At 47.2% G+C, this 23,303-nt stretch overlaps 1 protein-coding gene across 2 annotated transcripts in view; it reads right to left on the bottom strand.

Moving 5' to 3' along the window:
* The window catches only part of LOC116434683 (uncharacterized), a 294,137-nt gene that overhangs the window by 269,972 nt on the left and 862 nt on the right, over positions 1 to 23,303 (bottom strand). The window contains exons 1-2 of one of the 2 annotated variants that reach the window (XM_076371566.1): positions 19,332 to 20,450; positions 17,452 to 17,587 (exon numbers count right to left, since the gene is read on the bottom strand). The exons of the other annotated variant lie outside the window; for it this stretch is intronic. The gene's annotated coding sequence lies outside the window, so the exon portion shown is untranslated. Of the gene's footprint in view, positions 1 to 17,451; positions 17,588 to 19,331; positions 20,451 to 23,303 lie in introns of those variants that run through there. 2 annotated transcript variants of the gene reach the window in all.

The raw sequence follows: 23,303 nt of genomic DNA, 5'->3' as shown, positions 1-23,303 counted from the left end.
TCAGCTCCGAGGCGCGTTTTGTCTTCGGCGAAATGCGACTCGACTCGATTGCGCGCGTCTCGAGTGGTATTCCGAGGTTCGAGCCGTTCGGAGTCGATTCCTTTCGCTTTGCCTCTCTTCTTCGGTGATATTGCACGAATAGAAGCCTCGCGGGTATTGATAACCTGATTATTCTGGCGCTACTTCTGCTTCAAAGTGATATTCGTAAGAAATCAAGCAAGTATCTACGGTGCTTCTGTCTTTCGATTGATATTAGGAAACTCGAAATCATACGAACGTTCATATTGAGTTTCAATTTTCTCGACGCGTTCCAATTCGTTTCGCGATGTTGCTCTCGAGTAATATTCATAGCATCGATATCTCACTATTCGCGACGCGTTCCAATTTGTCTCGTGTTATTTTTCCTTTCGATTGATATTCGGAAACTCAAGATCACGCGACTGTTCTCCTTTCGATTCGTTCCACAATGTTCTCGCTTGATGTTCAAAAATTCAAAGTGACGCGACTATTCGCGACGCGTTCCAACTTCGTATTACTTTTCCTATCGATTGACATTCAAAAACTCAAGATCACGCGACTGTTCTCCTTTCGATTCGTTCCACAATGTTCTCGCTTGATGTTCAAAAATTCAAAGTGACGCGACTTCAACGCGTTTCAATTCTCCCAACTCGCAATTCGTATCGTCTTCTCCCAACAAACAGTCCAAGCCCCAAAATCCCGCGTTCCAGTTCATCCCGATGATCCCGCCCCCGAGAAACATTCGAACCATCAAAACCCCACAACAATCGGCACCGCATTCTAATTAGCGTCGCATTCCTCCCCCGAAGTAATATTCGAAGCTCCAAAGTCCCGCGACTATCAGCGACGCGCGCCGACACGTTTCGCGTTCCTCGTCCCGAGCCAGGTAAGTCCGATCGCCGCGGCAAATCGCGCGCGATTTCAGCCACGATCGAAATTCGGAGAGGCACGGGAGAAGCTCCGGCGTCGTTCGCACGAATGGACGCGGAACAATGTTGCCGGCGGGCCGCTCGTCCCGCATTTCAGGCACGTACGCCGTGTACGCGGACACCGTCGCTCGAGCAACAAGCTTTATTATTCCTCCCGGCCCCCGCCCCCTTCTTCGATAATTGTCCGACGATTCTTAATATTCGAGGGACGCCCGTCCGTTGATTCTATTACGCGTCGCGCACGTGATCCTAACGGGCCGCCATATCTTTCCGGGTAAAATGCTCCCTGGCGCTTCGCGGAACGACTCTCCTCCTCGCTCGTTCGATCTCCGACGATCCTCGCCGATCCCTCATCGGTCTTCCTTCTCTCTCGATCGCAACCTCCTCGAAACAACTTCTTCGACGAGAGGAAACGATATAAAAGCCGTTGTGCGAACTTCCGAACGTCTACGTCAACCACATTTCCGCAACGTGTCTCGCGTCGAGGAACCACAGAGAAGACAGAGTCAATAAAATCAGCAGATTTTGATGAAGATCCGAGCTCCACTTCGAAAGTTGCCGATTTTCGCAGAATCTAAACTCAGCGATCGAAATTCGAGCCGCCGGAGCAATACGAACGGTCGATCGAGCGAGGCTCGCCCGTGATCGTGCGGAAATTTTCGCGTCGCCTCGCTCCGGAAATGGGAAATTTCCCGAGCGACGAGCCTGCGCGACTCTCCCGGAACGAATCGCGATTAGAGGCCGCGCGCGCGCGCGCGTGTTCGCGGGTCATCGAGTTCTTTCACGCCGGCTGTTTGAAACGGTACTAACCCGACGCAGGACTTCGCTCGGAATGAACCAGTCGCCGAAGAAATGGGAGAGGAGAGGACGCGAGGAGGCGGACACGCAGCAACAGAGGAAAACGAGAGAAAAGGAGGAGGCCGCCGCCACATGTTCGCGCGCGTGTGTCCCGGGGATGCTCGCCCGCGACTCGCGCTGAATTTTATGCGAGCAACGTGTTCGCGACTTCTGCTTAATTTAGTCGTCGAATTCGAAGCGGCCGCCGCTGCTACCGCGAGTAGCTGGCTGCTCGGATGCTCGGGAAACACGGAAAATCGCGTGACCGCTGCTGGCAGTTAACGCGAGTGACTGCCGTGTCGCCGGCAGCGATCTAGGTAACTCGAGGAAAGGTTCGATGGAAGTAGGGAGGACGTTCTATTTTCTTGGAGTTTCGGCTTGTTTGTAAATTATACAACCTTGGAATAACGTTAACCCTTTGCACTCGGAAGTTTTTCGTTAGAAATATTTTAACATTTTCTGATGAGACGAAGACGATACTTTGTGAAACTAACTTGAAGAGATATTTTTAGAGCAAGAGATGCTTTTAAGGTATTAGTAACTGCGAAACAAACGAATCGAAACCAGTCATTTTGACTGGTACTAGTTCTAGTGTTAATCGAGTTAAGTGGATTTTTGGATATTTCCTGATGTTCGATTTTAATGGAGTAAATAATGTACTTTGTAATTATTCAAGGATTTGTGTAGCTTTCAATAACTTTGTATAGCTATATTGTATATTTTTCTATATTATATAACTTTTGAATATGTTGCATAATAATTTCAGAAGCCAAAACATGAATTTCCTCAATTGTTACCTAGACTCACCGCAATGGCTTCTGAGCTCAATTATAATTGTACAAAATTAATATACACGTTTCCCAGCGTTATTCAATTTAATAAAACTGAGGAATTATAATTAACTTTAATTACAACTTACTCAATCGTACGAATTAATATAATTCACCGATGTTCGGACGAGCAAACAAAAATATTCCGCCCACGAGGAACGTTTCGGCCGAGAGTATTCCCCGCTGAGAGGGTTAGAGCTAGGCCAACGCTGTTTTAAATACATTCGCTCGAAGGTCTCGGCGACGCACCAGCACGAAATCGCTGGAACGCGAAAGAAGCTGGAGCTGGCCGAGGAACGCGTCCGGTTGTTGATCCGGCTGGCCGGCAGAGAACACAGAAGCGCGTGTGTCGAGGGAACGAGCGGTCCGCCAGTGTGCGCGCCGCTGATGAACGTTCTTGTACGGATACGATCCGCATATGTTCCGCCAATGGCGTAGCCCAGGCTTGTCATAACTCAGCGCGGATGGTACCTTTTCTGCGCTCGGCTCGCCGGTCGTCGGGATTCGCCGCGTTCGCGTTAAAGAACCCGTTCGTTTCAGAGGAAAACTATCCGGAGTCGCTTCGGACAGCACTTTCCGCGAGCGGATACTGCGCTCAAACGCCGTCTGATCAATTAGCCGAGAGTTTCTCTCGTTTTTCGCGAGTGGGCGCCGCTTTCAGAATGGTAATGAACTTGAAAATGCTGCTGCATAGCCGCTCTGATCAATTAGTCGGGAGTTTCTCTCGTTTTCCACGAGCACTGCCTTGAGAATGGTAATGAACTTGGAAATACTGGATAGTCATTTGGATAGTTTGAACAATTTCTTTGCTTTCTCGCTAGTGCGTACTATAGAAATCACGATAAATTTGATAATGATATTATCACTGTGATTAGTTGTTTAGATAATTCCTTTCATCAAGTGGATACTGTTGCAATGACGATGAGTTTGACAATATTGTTGGATACTCGTGATTCGTCACTGGAGTGATATTTCTCATTTGTCGGAAGTGGACGCTGCTATATAATGATGATAAATTGTATAATACTATCAACTGGTCGTCCCCAACGCACTGTCCACTAGTGAAAATCATTCCCAATGGAAACTCGCGATAGTTTTACCCTCAGCCGGACACATGCCCTTGCGATTTCACGTATGCACGATGACGATCCGCACGGACGATCGATTCGCGAGCCGAATTCCCATGGATTTTCCGGGCCAATCCCTTTGTTTCGGGAATCGTGCACGTTTAGCCGGGATTTTTCATTTCCACACCGGCGATCCCTTTGTGCGGCCCTTGACGCGCGACCGAAATATCATTGCCGCTCGCAGCCGGCGTGTTCGCTATCAATTTTCCGCGATGCAATTCCGCGAGTACGCGTCCTCGAACCTCGGGCAAATAAAATCGCCGCGGGTATCGGAACGGCGCCCGCCGCGGTCACTGTTTAAAAATCCATCGTTAATCGTGTAAAAAAGAGAAACGGTGCATCAATCGCGGCCACCGACGGATCGAAGAACCGCGTTAAAATTAGTTTTCGCGTCATCGGAACGCCCATCGACGGATTCCTTCGCGGGATTTTCGAGGGCCACGCTGAAGGAGCGCAGTGAAATCAGGTCCAAAATTACCCTTGCATCGTTATTCGCGTGTAACGAACTCGGTGTTAATGATCCTTACACTTTGGACGACTAATATATTCTCTGTGGAAGAGGGGGTGGTGACTGAGAAATCGAGTAGTTGATCTGCAGCGCGAAATTGTTGCAGTATTCGTTTCGCGAAGTGATCTAGAAATCTGGGAATCTAGAATCTAGGACTCTAAGAGTCAAAAAAATCTGAGAATCTAAGAATCTAAGAATCTAAGAGTCTAAGAGTCTAAGAGTCTAAAAAATCTAAAAAATCTAAAAAATCTAAAAAATCTAAAAAATCTAAAAAATCTAAAAAATCTAAAAAATCTGAGAATCTAAGAATCTAAGAATCTAAGAATCTAAGAATCTAAGAATCTAAGAATCTAAGAATCTAAAAAATCTAAGAATCTAAGAATTTAAGAGTCTAAAAAATCTGAAAAATCTAAGAACCTAAGAATCTAAGAATCTAAGAATCTAAGAATCTAAGAATCTGAGAATCTAAGCATCTTAATCAACGACTCTCAAAGAGATCGAGGCAAGAGCCTTCTACTCAACGCGTTCGCGGCCGAACACGCATGTGTTTACCAGAACGCGCGACCCGATCCGCGATCTCACGCTCCGCCGATCCGGATGGCGTTTTTAGTCTCCGCGTCCGCGCGGATAAAGACTAGCCTCTGATGCGACGTCACGAGAAAATGGAGGGCTCCTTCGTTCCGCAGGAAATGCTCCGTATCTCCGCGTGTGTCCCGTGGAATACAGTGAATCACGATTTCAGATAAAGCGGTGAAAAATGCCGGGCGGCCGCGCGTGAAATAATACCGCGGCTTCCTGGACACTACTGTCCGGAAGATGGGACAACGCTTGCGTCTCAGATTAGGGGGCAACGAAGAATAAAAGCGGAACCTTACGCGGCAGCTGCGCTGGATCCGTACTTGCACGAACTGAACGAAAGAAATAAAGCAAAAACCTGTAATTTAACGAACTTTACACGATTCGTCTCATAAAATTAGCACGAAAACATGTGAACCTATGTCAAGACACTCGATACTCAATTCTATTCCAATAATTAAGTATTCTACCAATTCCTGTTGCAACTATTCACGATATAAATACACAATATGTTACACAATACTGTTAAATTGCAATATCAAAGTATTACTGCATAAAACAAAGCTGTCCCAAGTTCCAAACTGAAAGACAAGAAGAGTTCCGATCACAAGGAGTTAAACAGTTCCGAAAATTTCGTTCGGGCAGTCGCGGAGTACTATTAGCTCCTCGACTCTACCGAGCGACAAGATGGCGGCTGCCCGGCGCAGCAGTAAAGTCCATCTCGCGCGCGAAAATCGCCCCGCCGTGTGCAAGAATTTCCAACGAGCCTGAAAAATGCAGGATCACGTACTTCCGCGTTTCGTCGGAACGAAAATGGCAAGATCGCTTCTTATCGTCGGACGTGGTCGTCGCCGCGACGGACATTGTCCGAGGAGCCTGAATTATTGACTGGCGCGCGTTCGTTGCACGGGCGAGCCCTCGAAATTGGGAAAGCATTGTCCTAGGAAAATACTGCCAGTTTCGCGGGTCACGTACGCCCGGTCCGCGCCGTCGACGACGTACACGGCCGCGGCATAAGCAGGCGAAGAAAACGATGAAAAAGAAAAGGAGACGAGAGGCAGCAGAAAAAGCTGGTCTCATTTTCATGCTTACAGCTGGCCCGTACCTGACGAGAGCTTTCGCAAGGACGTTCAAAGCACGCTTGCTACCAACTTGCGACTCGCTGGCGGTCTTCGTAGTCCCAGCATTTCGCTAAGTGCAACGTATCGTGAGAATTGCCCGGTTTACGTGGTGTATTCGCTTCCCTTAAAAATTAGAGGAAACATTACCTTGCAAAAATGCTTCTCGTTAATTAAATCATTTTCACCCTTGTCGAATTCCATTTAAAATCTTCATCGCGAGGTTGAAACATTGTTGGAGGTGTTAACAGTTCCGGGACATTCTCGCGCAGTTAAATCGCACGGGCGGCGATCGGTGTTGAAAAGAAGGCAGGGAAAAAGCGAGCCGCGAAAGAAGGAACGCCGAACGAGGAGTCGAACCCTATCGGAAGCCGTATTACAACCGCGAAGAGGTCTTCCCTTCACCGCAACTTACAGCCGACCGTCTTTGCCCTATGTTTTATCCTCCCCCGTTCCGGTAATCCACTCTTCCCAACGGTGGACGCATTTTTTAGCGAAGCCGCTCAATTTCTTCTCGCATCTTATCTCCCCGCGCAATTGTTCGGAAGGCACGGTTGCCCGGGGATCCGAAACGGTAATGGCACCGACAACGCTACGCTCCGTTGGCCGCCGATAGCTCCTTCTTCCAACGAGACGCTGCGGCCACGAGTATCAGGATTTATTTCGTCGTCGTCAAAAACTTCGTCTCCGCACAGGCACTCGTCACCGACTGACTTTCGACCTGCCTCTCTCTTTTTGCCTCGTTCGGTCGAAAACGTCGCGGCATCGCAGAGCAGTCCTCGAATACACAACACACACACACAGACACACACACATAATACGCACATTCTTAACACATTGCGTACCGGTAACGAGAAATCTCGTTTTTATATAAAGACACTTAGCTGTGCAACTTCGCTAATTACTACAGCATTGAAAAAAATATAACATTTGATTCGAATTGATTGTCTATTTAAAATATATTACATAACAATATGATATCTGAGTTTTTCTCAGTTCTCCGAAAATTAGCCGGTATGGGATTGTAAGCTGTAACACTTACTTATTCAAGAATAAAATATAGATTTTCCATGGAACAAAAGCGCAGTATATCAAAATTGATTTCTTTCGCCGGTTCTTTTAAAAAAAACTGTTAAGGGGTTAATTTCAGTCGATTGTAAAAATGTGGGTCGTATGCTCCATACGGCCTGAAGGGAAAGTCTTAAAGTGATCCGGCACGGGACGTGATGACAAAGCAGCCGCATCGGAGTTGAGAAAGATGGTGTCATGCTCGTAAACACAGCGAAACGTGTATTCAAAGACGTCAAATTCCCTTACTGGAAGAGCGACGTACGAGCCACAAATATAGCGAAAAAGGAACGAAAAGCGTCGATGAAATAAATAGCGAGCGAGCGATTGAAGGTAAACCGGGAACGCCGCGCCGGTGATACATGGAGAGCAATATCCACCTGTTCCGCATGAAATACGAAAGCGTGCCGCTGTCGCTGCGCCTCCGTAGATCTTCCATATTGCCTCTCGGACTGAGTTACGAGATCGTTGCCTTTTTCAAACGCCGCTTATCGAATGCACAAACATCGACGCGACTATTAGTCGAATCGTTGCCTCGATTTTCTTTCGGTTCTCTCGCGACTTGACTCACCGATGAGTCATCGCCACCCCCTCTAGCAGGCCGCTTGCATCATTTTCCCCCTTTGATGAGGCCGATCATCGCTGGAGGCGCTTCATTCATTCCAGCGTTCCTTAACGAGAAGTTTTTTAACGCGCGATGGATCGGTGCTCGTCACGACTACGTGACAGTCGAAACTATTTTCTTCACTCGAATGCTGCACGATTTCGTGGAGCAAAGTGCGGAGTATGAGACGAATGGAGTGTGGAGTTCGATTGAATGACGTTATTGTTACTGCAGTATTTATGATATAGATTAAGTGAAAATAGTTTTCCATATTATAAATAATGCAACAATGTTTCCAAATAAATCATTGTGTGATCGAGTGGAGGATAGTTTCCTTTGGTTAGGGGTTGCAATGACGCAGCATTCAATTTGCTAATGAAATGGAGGTACAAAGGTCAAGATTCGCAAAGATTGCTCCCTTAACTGTCTTGTGTCTCGTAGATCGAATTATTTGCTCCATTAGGTATGTGATTGAGATAATTCATTTCCAAATTGATATTAGTGGTACATAGTTACTGTCGGTCGCTTGTCAGATTTCAACCCTTAGCACTCCAGTTGTTAATCTATCAGCAACTGCAATTTTTATAGTATTCCTAGCGAGAATTAGAAATGCAACATTTCTCCGATCTTTGTTTTCCTTGTTAGCACAAAATTTTGATGGAAGATCGAATAATTTTAGGGTAGTTTCTTTAAGATTCATTGCAATATTTAATATTACAACTGGTGCAGTATTGGAGCCTACAGAGTTCAAAGGGTTAACCTGCACCTTTTTCCAACGAACATGTTCGAGGATCGCGAGCCTCTCCAATTTCGAACGTTTTACTCGCTCCTGCGGTAAATGGGACCACGTGGCTGGCAACTCGAGCGTGCAGCCTGTTGCCGAAGAAGTTCCTGAGTTTCTGAGGTCGACGGGATATTGCAGGGACTCGGAAAGACGGTGCTCGGAAAAAATCACTCGACGCGGAAGAAGGATTACGAAGGAGCACGGCCACGTCCGACGGAAGATCCAGAGGGAAGTCAATCGGCCGTGGCGGCTCGTTCCGTGCACCGACTTCTTTTTCACTGGAACTCGTCATCCCTTCCTTCCGGTTCTCCACTGGCCATGACGGTTTAAAATGATCGAATTTAGTTTATACTTTTTCGTACAGAATTGCGATGGTGTGCATGTTCGGAAAGCCTGTGGGCTTAGAGTTCTTGGAGCTTTGGAATTTTGGGATTTTGGAAGTTTGGAGGTTTTGAAGTTTGGAAGTTTAGAACCTTGAAATCTTAGAATGTTTGAAATTTGGAACTTTGGAACTTTGGAAGTTCAGAACCTTGAAATCTTAGAATGTTTGAACTTTGGAGCTTTGGAACTTTAGAACTTTGGAGTTTTTGAACTTTGGTGCTTTAGAGCTTTGGTACTTTGGAACTTTGTAACTTTAAAATTTTTGAACTTTGGTGCTTTGAAATTTTTGAACTTCGGAATGTTTAAACTCTAGAATATTTAAACTTTGGAAATTTGAAATTTTGGAACCTTAGAAGAAGAAACATAGAAACCGAGAAACTAAGTGTTTTCACTTGAAAACGAACATCTTCTGTAGACACACAGTGAATCACCAAGTTTCAAACTAATAAACTCCATGACATTCTTCACAAAAATTCGAAAACACCGTCCGTTGGAATATTGACAAATGTGTTCCAACCCTCCCGAACTGTTATTGTGTACTAGACTTTCGGATCGTTTCGTAAACCGGAAGCAGAAACAGGAAGCTCATCCGTTTCCACGTGAAAACTTCGTACAAAAGTTTCGCCCGACTACTTTCGGTTGGCAGCTGACTCGCGAAAATTTTCTAGAAATCCAGAGCCGTTCACCGAGAATGGAGATCGATCGATCATCCCGCGTTCTGGCGGGAAACTAACCGCGGTATTTAGGAACCGTGACTCTATTTCAATTTTCGTTTATCCGCACGGCGAAGTCTGTCGCTCGCCGGCACTCGGACTCGATCCGAGCTGAACCAATATGGCTTATGGTATCTCCGACCGTGCGGTTTAACTCCCATCTACATCGGCACTATCTTGGAACGGTTTCAATCCGGGATCCTTTGAATCCCCCGGAAATCCGTGATTCCTGGCCAACAAGTCGCGAAAAAATCGACGGCCCTTATCGGAGCCGAGATCGTTCCCGCCGCGCCGGTATTTTTACCGGATTAACCGAGGGAAAAAGGAAGATCGTGCAGGCCAGTGTTGCCAGGGGATGTTCATCGACGAGGAGAGAGTATTAGATTCGAGGGGAGTACGGTATGCAGAACCTCTTGGTAATGGTTCGATTTTAATTGCTTGGATTAGTTTCAAGTATGTCACAAGTTTTAGATTTCAAATTTCAGACGTCGAACTTGGGCTTCTGTTTTCAATCTTTAGTTTCCCAATTTTCAATCTTTTCATTTTTAGTTGTACAATTTTCAGTGTTGTCATGTTCAATTCTCTAATCTTCGACCTTCTTATTTTCAATTATCTAAGTTTCAATCTTCCCTTCTTTAGTTCTCCAAGTTTCAATCTTCCCATTTTCAGTTCTCCAATTTTAAATCTTCCTATTTTCAATTCTCCACTGTTCAATTTTCCCATTTTCAACCATCCCATTGTCAATTCTCCAATTTTCAATCTTCCCATTTTCAGTTCTCTAATCTTCAATCTTCCTATTTTCAGTTCTCCAATCTCCAATCTTCCATTTTCAATCGTCCCATTCTCAATTCTCCAATATTCAACCTTCCCATTCTCAATCCATCAATTCCCAACTTTCCCACTTCCCACATTCAACTTCCCCATCCCCATTTCAATCTTCCACGCGTCCCCCTGCAAACCCCAAGTCCTCTAAACTCAAAATCTTATACCCAACCGCTCACCACCAAACAAAAAACCGAAACCCCATAGAAACAGAAAGTCAACGAATAACGACAACCAAATTCGGTAGAGAATCATGATACGCGATCTAACTGTCGCGACAAAAGGGATTAAACGGTCTCCGGATCGGTATCAGCCGGCAAGAACGCGCCGGAACGGTAACCGATAACGGAACTCGAAGAGCGGCGCGTCGCGTCGAGAATAAAAGTACAATTTCATTCTATACGCCGTCGCCGACGAATTTTCCCGCGAGCCCGTGTTCCCGGCTCGCCGTCTGTTACACTCGTTCGTCCATTCCGTTCGCTTTCTCCGCGGGCACATTCATTCTGCTCACGCTTATGCGCATATCTTTTCCAGCGCGGCGCGTTCTTGTCGCTCCCGAGCACGATCGCCGGTTTCTCCTGCATTCGTCGCGGACGGCGAATAAAGTTCGTTACGCCGCGCGACAGGAGCTAAACCCATAGACGAAGATAAGAGCGTTAAACGAGCAAAAACCTCGATAAAATCGACGAACGCTCCGACCAGGCAGCCGAATAAATAGATCCATTGCGATACGCTCTTTCGCATTCCCGATCGGCAAACCGGATGGAAAATTAATTCTTTGCGGCGGAATGCCACCGGTGCACGGTGCAGCGCAGTTTTCAGGGGAAAACTGAATAACTTAAAAAGTACGAGTGGTACGAACAAATGTTTCAGATGAAAGTTACGAGGTATAGAGCCGAACATATGGTTGTATTTTTGTATTACGGGGTATTGTGAAGTTTTCGATGACAATGGATTTGCGCTTCGATTCCGATATAGAAAAAGGGGATTGATCTGTGAAAACTTGTGATTTTTGAAATGAAAATCGTTTTGTAAGCAGGCTACTTAGCAACGCGTTGGTAGTCTTCAATGTTTGTTATGTAAGTAGTCGAATATTGGGGTTTTGTCCACAGACGGCCGCGCTGTTGTGGCGAGCTCAAGTTTTAATATCTAAATTGAAAGCTCTCGATCAATAATTGTTCAAACGACGAGACTTTGGTACGGTTTTCTACTGTTCCAACATTTAACAGTCGCAGTGCGGTTTTCCATTAAAACAGTTCCAGAGTTTCAACAATTCTACCTACCGTAACCAGTCGATTAAATCTGCGTCGAATTGACGAGTTCCGTAAACCTAGTGTTAACTGGTTAAGAAAGAAGGTAACAAATAGGAAGAAATCGTGCATAATTGAATAACATAAAACATCGTGCGACCATTACTGCACACCGTAACCAACGAGCAGTAAAATTGACTTGTCGAAATTTTTCCGGAGCCGCGCACTCGTATTGGTAAACACACCGTCGAGTTTTTCTCCGCCATTGTCCAAGGAAAGTCGGCTAAAAACCCTCGATGGCCGGGCGAGCGAGCGAGCGAGCTCGAGAGCACGGCTGGCCCGAAAACATGGCCGGCAACGAGTCGCGAGCGTTCAACGGGACTCTCGGTACTCGACGAGAATTAATTCGCGACCCGAATGCTCGTTTCGCATTCGTAGATGTCGATACGAGTTCCTGGGAAACAGCGTGCAAATTTAATTATCGGATCCCAGCCCCCCCTCCCGGAGGAGGAGGACGGGACGGTTCCTAGCGATTCGCGCGCGATCGATTCGCCGGCTGCTGGAAAAAGCGTCTATCGCGAATTAAGGTCGAATTCTCGAATCGCAGGCACGATTTCGTGGGAACGTGCTCTTACAGGGACTCCGCGTTCGTCGAGCGACGTCTCGTCTTTTCGTTCGACCGTCAACGCAACTGGTTGAAACGTATCGTTGAATTCATTCGAGATTTCTTTAATACTAAACCTACCGAGCAGTTAAATTCACTTTTTGAAATTCCTCTGTAGAAACTTCAAGAGTGCATTCATCAGGAAATGTTAAAATATTTCTAGTGAAAAACTAGTGCAAAGGGTTAAGTATGGAGTGTAGTGTTATAGACCTCTATATAAAATATCTCAAATTTTGAAACCAGTGAAATCTTCGTTGTTGATAGTATCGATAATGGAAAATGAATGAATCCAATGAATTGGTTTATCAGTTGCCACGAGAATGTATAGGATTAATCGGTGGTTTTCAGAGTTCTACGCTTAAAGGTCGAATTCTCGTGCATACTTAAAGGTTAACGAGCAATCAAGTCGATTAATACGTAGATATTTCCTTAGACAGTCTACACTGCATTCATTCTCTCGATACGAGACTATAATTTCGAACCTATTGGCGACCGAGTCACCTGTTAACCGCAAAGGGTTGATTTGATACAGCAAAACAAGTTGAATATTCACTATTTTAAACTAAACTTTGCATTGCAATGTGAAATATTTAAATAAAACACCTCCGTTGCTTAATTTATCTATGAATTATCGTTAAATCAGTTTCAACCAATGTCGTCTGTATCTCATCAACGTTCAAATATTTCTACTGAGAAACTTCGGAGTGCAAAGGGTCAACTTCGGCTAACCGAACAAAGTACGCTAATTTCTCGCTAGCGACCGATGACAGAGATCCATTATCATTACGCGGCCGCGCGATTGGTCTTTTTAGGCGGTCCGTTACACACCTGGCGTGTAATTTGTCTCGAATGGGTTGAAGCGGTCACCAACGATCTTATGGGAGTCCGCGGGATCGGAGGAGCGCAAGTGTGCGCCGGGGATGAGTCGGGAGGCTGTGCTCGAGCAAGAAAGCGTGTAAACGGACACGCCAGCCTCGATCGAAGAAGAACGGAGAATGAGCGATCGAGAGGAGCGAGGAGAGAGAGGAAAGCGGAATGCGGCACGGTCACAACATCAAAGCGGAACGAGACGGTGAGTTGTCTGGCCGCGAGCGAGCGAGCGAGCGAACGCGTTCAATTGCGCTCGGGACCCGGGACCGTGAACCATTGTCGGGCGTACCCTGTATATCGCGGAAGAAAGGATCTCGTCGCGTCGCCACGCAGCTCGGGATCTCCTTGGTCCTCCTTTCGTTCGGGCTGGGAGTACGACCCGTGGGAAACACGGGTATTCACGGGGCGCAAGTGTTGGATCACCGGGGAAACGGACTTGGTAGTAGGTTTGCGGTTGTACTTGGAAAAATTGATGTTCTTTGGGTTAGATCTTGGAGAGTAACACTAGGATAGGTATCTGTGCAATTGCATCAATCAGAATTGACGGGAATGTTAATCAAATGACGGTGGTAGAATTCATTATGTGGCGTTGACGAGTTGAACTCGGTGTTAAATAAATCTTAGCACTAGGTTTATAGAATGTACTTGGAAAAATTGATGTTCTTTGGGTTAGATCTTGGAGAGTAACACTAGGGTACGTATCTGTGGAAATGCATCAATCAAAATTGACGTGAATATTAATCAAGTAACGGTGGTAAAATTCATTGTGTGTGGTGTTGACGAGTTGAACTCGGTGTTAAATAAACGTACTTGGCAGGTTTATGGATTGTACTTGGAAAAATTGATGTTTTTTGAGTTAGATCTTGGAGAGTAAAGCGAGGATACGTATCTGTGGAAATGCATCAATCAGAATTGACGTGAATATTAATCAAGTAACGGTGGTAGAATTTATTATGTGTGGCGTTGACGAGTTGAACCTGGTGTTAAATAAACGGACTTGGCAGGTTTATGGATTGTACTTAGAAAAACTGATGTTCCTTGGATCAGACCTTAGAAATTATAGACATATAGCAGAATTACAATGGTTTCTCCTAACAAATGTCATGAAAACCAAACTCTAGATATCTTATATATTCCTCTGTACCATACGCATTCTATGTATTGCACTTCCAAATTCCCATGAACGCATAAAAATCCACAGTCCACCGATAACAGTTACGACTGCACATATCACGGTTCGCCGGGACAGTTTCAAGGAGCGGGGCCGATATCAACTGTTTTCAACCCCTGCAGCCGACAGAAATCTGCGCCGGGGAACACGATTCCGGCAAGTGGGTCGTCGCCGTGGCGGCCGTTCGTTCTCCGAGGAACACCAGATAGAAAGGTGATGATAGAGTGGAACACTGGGTCACCGTGCGACGTTATCGGACCGCCCCGAACGCTTCCACCGTGAAACGGGAACAGTGGATCGGGTCGAGTCGCGGTGTCCCGACACGACCGAGTCGGGGGTTGGTTCCGATGGAAGAATAGACGACGCTTCGCGGTATTTCTCGAGGACAACGCTCGATCCCACGGGATCGGGGTCTCCGGAGGCTCCGGTCGCGAAGGGAATCTGGGTAAGTGGGGTAAGACGCTGCGAATTTCGCGATGACCCGGTCAGGATTCCTCTTCCTAGCCGGGAAAATAAGATTGGGAAGTTCTCGCGGTTATCTTTGTTCCCTCGGCGATCGAGTATTCTTGGCGGAAAGGTCAGTTTTCTTTAGCTTCCGGTGGCGAGAAACTTTAACCCTTTGGACGAAGATTCTTTGAAGCACGAAATCTTCAGACGAAGCTAAATGATGTATCGATTGCTTAAATAATAGGAGAACTAATGCTGCGGATATTGTCATTTATAGTTACAATGTTTTAACCCTTTGCGAAGTATAATATTAAATATCAAACTTTATAGCTTTACTGTAGGAAATCAAGTGATGACTGAGAGCCAAAGGGTAAATTTACACTTGATTCTATCGTTCCTAGAAGGCTACATTTGTTCACATAAATCTCGGAAATTAGCAACAGAGAATTATACTGTGAATTCATAATTCGAAGCAACATTGAAAATATTCAATTTCCAAATTGATGGGTTCCATAAATCTAACATTCATCGAGGTTTCAGATGCAACCATTTTTGCACTAACGTCACCTTTTCAGAGTTGAGATGATTCAATTTCTACTCTCATCGATCTTCGCTTCTCTGAATAGTCCGTCGAATTTCGTTAGAAAGGTAGCTCGGGTAATACGTTACGGGATTTCATTTTCAGCCGCGATTTATTTTCGACATTACGCGGACGCCTTTGCAACGCGAGCTATCTCACGCTAGAGCAACCTTAATGTTCCCGCCGTCGAGATAAGGATTAGAAAATAAACGTTCCCGGACGTCGTAGAATCCCGATTGATGGATCGCTTCCGATCGAGAGGGATCGGATGTTGCCGCGAGATCTTCGAACGGGTTTAACGGGGCCGGCCGGCCGGGAACTCGCTCGTTCCCCGGCCCCGCGAGTCGCGTTCGCGCCACGTAATGCTCTCTGAAACGCCGTAACGAGATCGTAACGCGAATTTTTCCCCGGTGACCGTCACCGATTCGAATTAGAGCCGCGCGGAATGCGATAACGCGCTCGATACGAGGAAAGGACAGAGATTTATGGCCGCTCAGCGCGAATCGGGAACAATGTCGCGCCTCGCGCGTGATTGGGACACGTCATTCGCCGCGGACAACAGCCGGAACGTCGGAAATCTTGTTCGCGGCCCGTTTAGAATGCGAAAGTAATCATTCACGGCGGACATTAATTAGATTTCGTAGATCTAATAAAAACATGCGTTAAAAGTCTTATCGGTAGACTGGATAAAAGCCTGCATTAATTTTTCCTAGCAGATTCAACAAAAACATGCATGGAAAGTTTGATTCGGTAAAAACCTGAATTAAACATTGTAGACGTGTAGGTTAATATTGATGTAAACTTCATGGATGCGTGCATATGTATCGGTGTAATGCGTGTATGCGTTGTTTTGGATAAACGCGAAGAAAAAGAAAGAGATATTGAAAAAAACGAAGTTTGTGTTGACAACGGAAAAATATAAATAAACGTCTATAACATAAATTATGTTTAAACGCTCAAACGCAATCTAACTACCATAATCCCTAAAATGGAAGGCACGGGATACGATCAGCAAACTTTCGATACCGATCGAGGAGTTCGAACATTGATCGTCGTATACCGAGATCTCCTCACTCTTATCGCCTGACAAAAGCGCAACAACGAACGAGTCTGATTCACGATCATCGTAACGATCCTCCGATCATCGAAGCTTCGATTACAATCGCGAGAGAGGAATAAAGGGAATGCACGAAACGCTGCGAATCTAACTCGGAATCGAGAGAGTCCCAGGCAATAAATAACATGTCGGGGGCCGGGAAAGCTAGCGGGGGTGGGGATCGATACGCGAAGGACCGATCCTCCTGAAAAAGGAGCGACGGCGAGGACTCGGCGCATTCCTGTGATCATAGTCGCTCGAGCGAGTCCTTGTCTCCGCGCGTTGCAAAGATCGAGCGGAAAAATATACCGCCGACTGCTGGGAAGTTGGCACTCTCGTCTGATTGGTCGGATTCGATTCTAATTGTATTTTCTGAGGAGCTTATGCACAGCAAGGAGCGTGAAGTGACGTCCTCTGACGTCATAAGTGCCATCTTCCAAATTGATCGAATGTATTGAGACATTTGGCAACTTTGGCACATTAGCAAGTACATATTAGCACTAGAACTACCGAGCATTTAATACGATTAATATGTAAAAATTCTAGCAATAGATTATTTTCAGTTTCTCTGGATATTCATCATAGTACTCAAGTGAAACTATTTCCAAAATCATTTCAAATATCCAATGCTTTTAAGGTATTAATAACTGCGAAACAAACAAATCATTTTAACTGGTAGTTCTAGTGTTAGACTGTCCTATAAATTTCTTTCGTGATCCAGTTATAATGCTTCGTTCGGCAAAAATGATGAAAAGATGACGAAGCTTTTGGAAAAGGAAAGGTAAGATCGGTGTGATCGGAAGCATAGATCGAAGTTACGTAAGGCATACGATGTTATGCGCCGATTGTATCAGGAAAACGTAAGGTACATTTGCGACAAGCTAATATTTCTCACGGGAAAGTCGGTGAACGGGATCGATCGATCGCCGGGTCACGAATTCGCAGCTGGTCCGCGGAGCAGGTCCCCGGAGGATCGCGCGAAACCGATAAACCCGATTCGTCGGCGGGAATGCGGGGAGCAAACGCAACATTCCGAGAAGAAGAGAGCGGGCACTCACCTCTGGCTGCGGTTTCAGCTTCTGCCTCCGCTCCGGCCTCGCGACGCGTCCTCCCCGTCCGTCCGCCGCTCTTCTCCTCTCTTATCGCCTCGCCCGCCGGTTTCTGCGCGGGCACGCGTAATCGGAGCCTCCCGGCCTGCGACAAAGCGTCCTCGGATTAGATCGACAACCCTAGAAACGGATCCCTCGATCCCGAAATTCCCGCTAATCGTAACGGTTCCTCGGAGTTTCGTGGACCGAGCGATCGCCCGCTGCGAGCTGTCGTTGGTTTAACAGTTAAACTACCGAGCAATCGGAGTGACTTAATTTCAAGTTTTTGTCGGAAGTAGAACACTCGAGATTCGATCGGTTTTCTGGTATTGTGATAATACATAAATTTGAAAGTCTCTCGGAAAGCGTATTTAGAATTTAGATCGCAAAAAGTTTCTGGAATGGGTCAATTCGACGTCGGTAGTTTTGTTAATGTCTATGGTAATCGTCTAGGACTGTTTAATTGGGTTAAATTATCAAACGTCTTCAATTATTCTTAGTCACGCACTGAATCTAGCAGAGGCCTATTCCACTATTCCTATCTCATTTGCTTTCATAAACATATTTCCCTTGCCAGGCATCAACGTCCTCTAACAATTCTATCAAAACAAGTGGGCCTTCCTTAACACGTTGAACGCCGTATTTCTTAGACGAAAATACACAAAATGAAAAAATATATTAAATCATTCGATTGAATTGCATTACTATGACCGCACGTTCAGTAGCATAATTTATAATACAGAAATAACTCGATTTGGTTGGGGGTCACCAGTGACCTCCGTGGCATTGAGCGTATTAACTCGATTCATTTGAAGAATATCTATGGTTAACTCGTTACTCCACTCCGCTCCCAATCAACGAACGTTTACATCGAGCCATTACAAACCGTGGAAAGCAATAAATTTCAAAGGGTAGCTGTCGAAGCTAGATCCTTCCGTCTCATTCATGCTAAACACCCGACAGACATCATCGGAAGCGACTAATTCCTTCATCAGCCTCATCCGGGGGAACCGGGCGACCGTAAAAGTCACCGAAAATACCTTCCACGACGGCGCGCAGGACGCTGGGAGCAAAAAGGCGTTCGCCTCTTCATTGAATCGACGGTGGAACGATCGTTTCCCCAAGGCGGGCGAGCGCCAACGAGCGAGCGAGCGCTCGCGAACGCGGCCGAGTGCTAACGACACGACAAGAATTCGAGAGGCCGCCCACCACTGAAATGCCTACCTGCCCGTGCGGTTCTCTCGAGGTTATGAGTCACGAGGCCGTGTCGCGCACGCTTTGCCGAATATCCCGACATTTTGTCACGCGTTCCTCTCTCCTTAATCACCCTGTCCGCTGATTCGCGTCTGCCGAGGAGGGAATCGACCGGCGAGCCGATCGAGCATCCTAGGATCTTCCGTTTCGGGGTCGACGCGTCCGGAGACCTCGGGTGGAAAGGTCGAGACGAACGGGACAGCGTTTCGGAGAAAAATTTCAGAGAATTCGAGTGTCCTCGTGAAAGGGAAACGTATCTGCCGGTCTTCCATTCGATCCGCTTCTCGCGGGCGTCGCGCCGAAGAGATTTTTAACATTCCGTTAATCTCGACTTTACGTGACCTTTGCTAGATACTAGGCTGTTACGCTTGTTGACAATCGAAAGTGGTATGCGCGGCGTAGAATCGTAAAGTAGGTTTCGAAAAGCGAACGCTCGCGAATGCTATAAGTTTACTCATGTTAGTACCCTTCGATGAAAAACGCGAGCCCAAATTTGGACAGGCCTCCGCAAATTCTTATCGATACAACCGACACGAGTTGCGTCGGCCGGTTCTATTCGATTACAGGACACGACGAGCTGCGTGTACGAAGCTTACCGTAGCCCAGGATCGCCGCACGTAGGACGAAGCGAGGTCGTAATGGACGTCCAGAAACGGTACACACGACTCACTGGATTTTACTTCACTGCACCTCGCACACACAAACCGGACGAGTCACGAGGAGCCCGCCTCTCGACAACAAGATTCCACTCGTACGGGAACAGTCCCTCCGCGGAGGACGTCCGGCGATCGCGTCACCGCGAAAACGCGACAGCTGGCAGGGAACCGGTCGATTCCCGATTTCCCGGCGGTTCGGACCTTCTTGAAAATCTCGCGAACGAGCGGCCGTCGTCGCGCCCGATTGCGAGCGGAAAAGCGGAATTCCTAATGGAACGCGAGGAAAAATCCGACAACGTTGCACGGCCGGCGTCCGATTAACGCGACGCGGGTAGATCGTTCGAGGATCGATCGCTCGAGAGAGGAACAGTTTCCCACGGAAATGCCCGGCGATCGTTGCACGTAACGCGCCGCCTCGGAATTCACCGCGCGGCGTTCGGTTTCAATCGAGCGAACATCCGGTCCCGCTCAAGAGGCGAGGGGATCATGACCGACGCGTCGCGCGGCACGTCGAGAGCAACGTCCACCCGAAACTGGGAAAACCTGTCGCCGAGTTCCTTCTTCTATCTAGCATCCTAGAGCGTGATCGGCGAGGCGGGGACGCTGCTCGGGCACCGTTCGCGACGGAATCGGATTACGACACGATCCTCGGGGTCCCCTTCGATCCGCGCGCACGGTCGGGCACTGCCGACGAAACGATCCGGTCGCGGCTCCGGGACTGGTTCCAAGTCGGCGAGGTCATTTTCGAAAAAACACAGATCACCTCGCAACCGAGTGGAAGAGAAACCCGACTCGCGGCTCGCTTTCAGCTCTCCGTGTCGCCGATTCGCGGCGATCCCTCGGCGGACTGTTCGCGAACCGGGGAACAACACCTGGGCCGACCGTACGCGATCGGCTCGTCGAGACGAAGCTATCCGCGGGAAAGCACTGTTTTCCGCGGTTCGGCGGCGCAAGGAGGGGCCGAGGAACGCTCCGCGGATCGGATTCCGTGAGATGCTGCCGGTGGATCGTACGAAGCGGAACAGCCGCCGCGATGAACCGCGCACGACCGCCGTGAAAGCGACACGACACTGGATGAGAACGGGCAACAGGTTCGTCGGGTTGCCCTGAGGAACGTGACCACGGCACGGACGGGAGGGGGGACGGAGGATAGGAGGTACCGGCCAGGTAAGCCAGTGCCGCCATTGCTCCTGACGCAGCATCCACCGATTTGCAGTGGCGTAAACGCGCGCACGCCGATATGTCCCGATGCGAACCGACCGACCGGCCGGCCGCTCCCCCCTCCAACGGGCTCTCTTTACGGCTGCGATTCGCTTTACATTATTTATACCCGTTTCCTTTCCCTTCGTTTCATTTCGCCTCCTTTCCTTTCGCCTCCTTTCCCTTCGTTTCCTTTCCCGGCGGCTCGCGCGTGCATCCTCAAAGGCTTCCAATCCGGGAAGAGTAACCACCGACAGCCAGCTTTCCGGGAAATAATAATGCACCTTCTTATCGATGTTTCCCGGGAAGACTCCGCGCAACAAGGGCACGGCTGAACGCTCGTCGACGCGGACGATCCGTTTCGAGGGTCCAATCCGACGCGGAGCGTTCGTTATCTTTACGGGATTCGCGGGCTCGCAGTGGCGTAAACGTTTGGTTAGCTTCGGAAGAAGTGTTAGACAGAAACCTAGTCCGCGAGGAATGTTCAGATAATTACAAGGATTATCAGAAGCAACGAGAGAAGCTGCGAAAGCTGAAATCAATGCAGACGAAACGGAAAGTAAACTGTTCGAATGGCATCCGAGTTGTCGTTCGCATTTCGTACCTGCGCGTGATTTAAACGGCGTTATTCGTTATCGCAGGCTATCGCGGATCCGCAGTGGCGTAAACGTTCGGAGGTTCGCGGAGAATTTATCGGAGGCTTGATGTTTCCGTCGCTTCGCGCGGTTCGGTTCGGAGGATAGCGATTTTTCTCGAGAGGGAAATATTCCCGAAATGGCCGGAGCGGAACGAGGAGCGCGAGTAAAATAAATAGAAGCAGGTGCGGCTCCGTTCAATGAATTTGAGCCCGGCCTGAATCGGGCCCGAGCGGACAGGTAACCTACAGCTGGCATTGTTCTTGATGGAACGTCCGCCGATCCGCAATGGCGCGGACCGTTCCGGGAGGATCTAGAGAGACGCCGCCCGCGGGGAATATTTTCGGCTCGCCGGAGAGTCGAGTCGAGTCGAGTCGATTCGAAGCGGATACGAAAAATCTGCGCGGATCGCCGGCGATCGGCGGCGCCGCTTTCGCGGGGCTACAGCTGACGCAGCCATTAAAGCTTTTATTCGGTCGTTTTGCGGATACCGCGGGGATCCTCGCCTCGAGCATTATCCGCGCACAAAAGGTCCGTGAGGCGCGTTTAACGGGAAATGAAAGTATCCGCCACAATGGTCTTTCTGTGTTTCGTTTTGATACTGTTCGACGCTTAACCGGTTAACTGTGGAGCTCGGCTTGAAAATCTCTTGGAGTATACGGTGGAAACCTGCGACCGGTGTATGCATCCAGTGCATCTGGTATATACTAAAATAAAACAGTAAAATAGAATAAAGAGTAACAAGTTCCCTTGTGAAAATAAATAATTGAATGTCGGAAAAGTCGGTATTACCTTGCTTTAAGATCAGCATACTCGTTGAACACGGTTAACTGGTTCGATTATCGTTCAGTCAATTAAACGATCATCATTTACAAATACTTTTATATTACAAGTGCTATCTATTGACGATCGGCAAGATAAACGTGCAATAAAGATAAAACGATTCAAAGAAATAATGTGATACATCGTTTTCATTTTGCGCATTTGGCTACGTGAAATCGTGCGATGTCAGCGTGTTAAGAACTTAGTTCGGTTCAATTCCACTGCGGAGACCTCGTCGAATAGTCGACTTGCATTTTTGGAAGATATAATGCGCGACGTTCAGTTTTACGACCGGCGGAACAGGCCAGAGATCGACTCTTTCTACGGCGAGGCGAAATTCTGATTACGCCACTGCAGCAACAGGTTGTCGCCAATGAGAGCCGCCGTGAATGGGCGAGTTCTTCCATTTGACGGCGCGCGACCCGCCGCCACAGGCGGACCGGCCGATCTTTTGAATCTACGAATCTCTGTGTAAATCCAATTGCGAATCGACCGTTCGCGCCGCACGAATGCGACCAATAAACTTGAATTTGCAAACCAGTCACGGAACAGGACCGTGCAAATCACGTTCCCGGGAATAATCGAAGGACGTCGGATCGGCATGAATGGCGGCAATGATCGGCGTCTAATCTCGCTCGCACAACGCAACGAACGCGGCCGTAATGGAGGCGCTCGTTAGTCAGACACCCGGAAGTTTATCCTCTGAATATTTCAGAAAACGACCTTCCGAATGTACAGTCATCCTAGTTTAACGCTAGATTTACTGACGCTTACTGTACAGATTGTTCTATTGTTCTTAGAGCAATTGTTATTCGGTCATATAGATCTTAGGAATTAGTTTAACCCTTTGCACTTGGAAGTTTTTCATCAGAAATATTTAACCATTTTCTGATGAGATAATGAGAATTGATATTTTGTGAAACTAATTGAAAGAGACATTATACTATTATAATATTTTTTAAATTGATGAGTTATACAAGGTATAATATTAACCCTTTGCGGACGAATGTCGACATTTCTGCCAGATGAAATTTTCACATTTGGAATACTGAGTTGCAAATGAATGATTTAATTACTTGAACAGCAAGTGATCAAGTTCCCTTTTTACTATTGTTTAAGCATTCAATGTATAATTTAGCCTCATGTGTTACAATCTTTGTGTACTTTAAAGAGTTTTCGTCTGCAAAGGGTTAAATATTAAATTTTATAGTTTTACTGCATGAAATCAGGTGAGTCACCTATCGAGTGCAAGGGG

The sequence above is a fragment of the Nomia melanderi genome, chromosome 10, assembly GCF_051020985.1.
Source record: "Nomia melanderi isolate GNS246 chromosome 10, iyNomMela1, whole genome shotgun sequence".
NCBI classification, from domain to species: domain Eukaryota; kingdom Metazoa; phylum Arthropoda; class Insecta; order Hymenoptera; family Halictidae; genus Nomia; species Nomia melanderi.
This window is presented reverse-complemented; position numbering and strand designations above follow the sequence as displayed.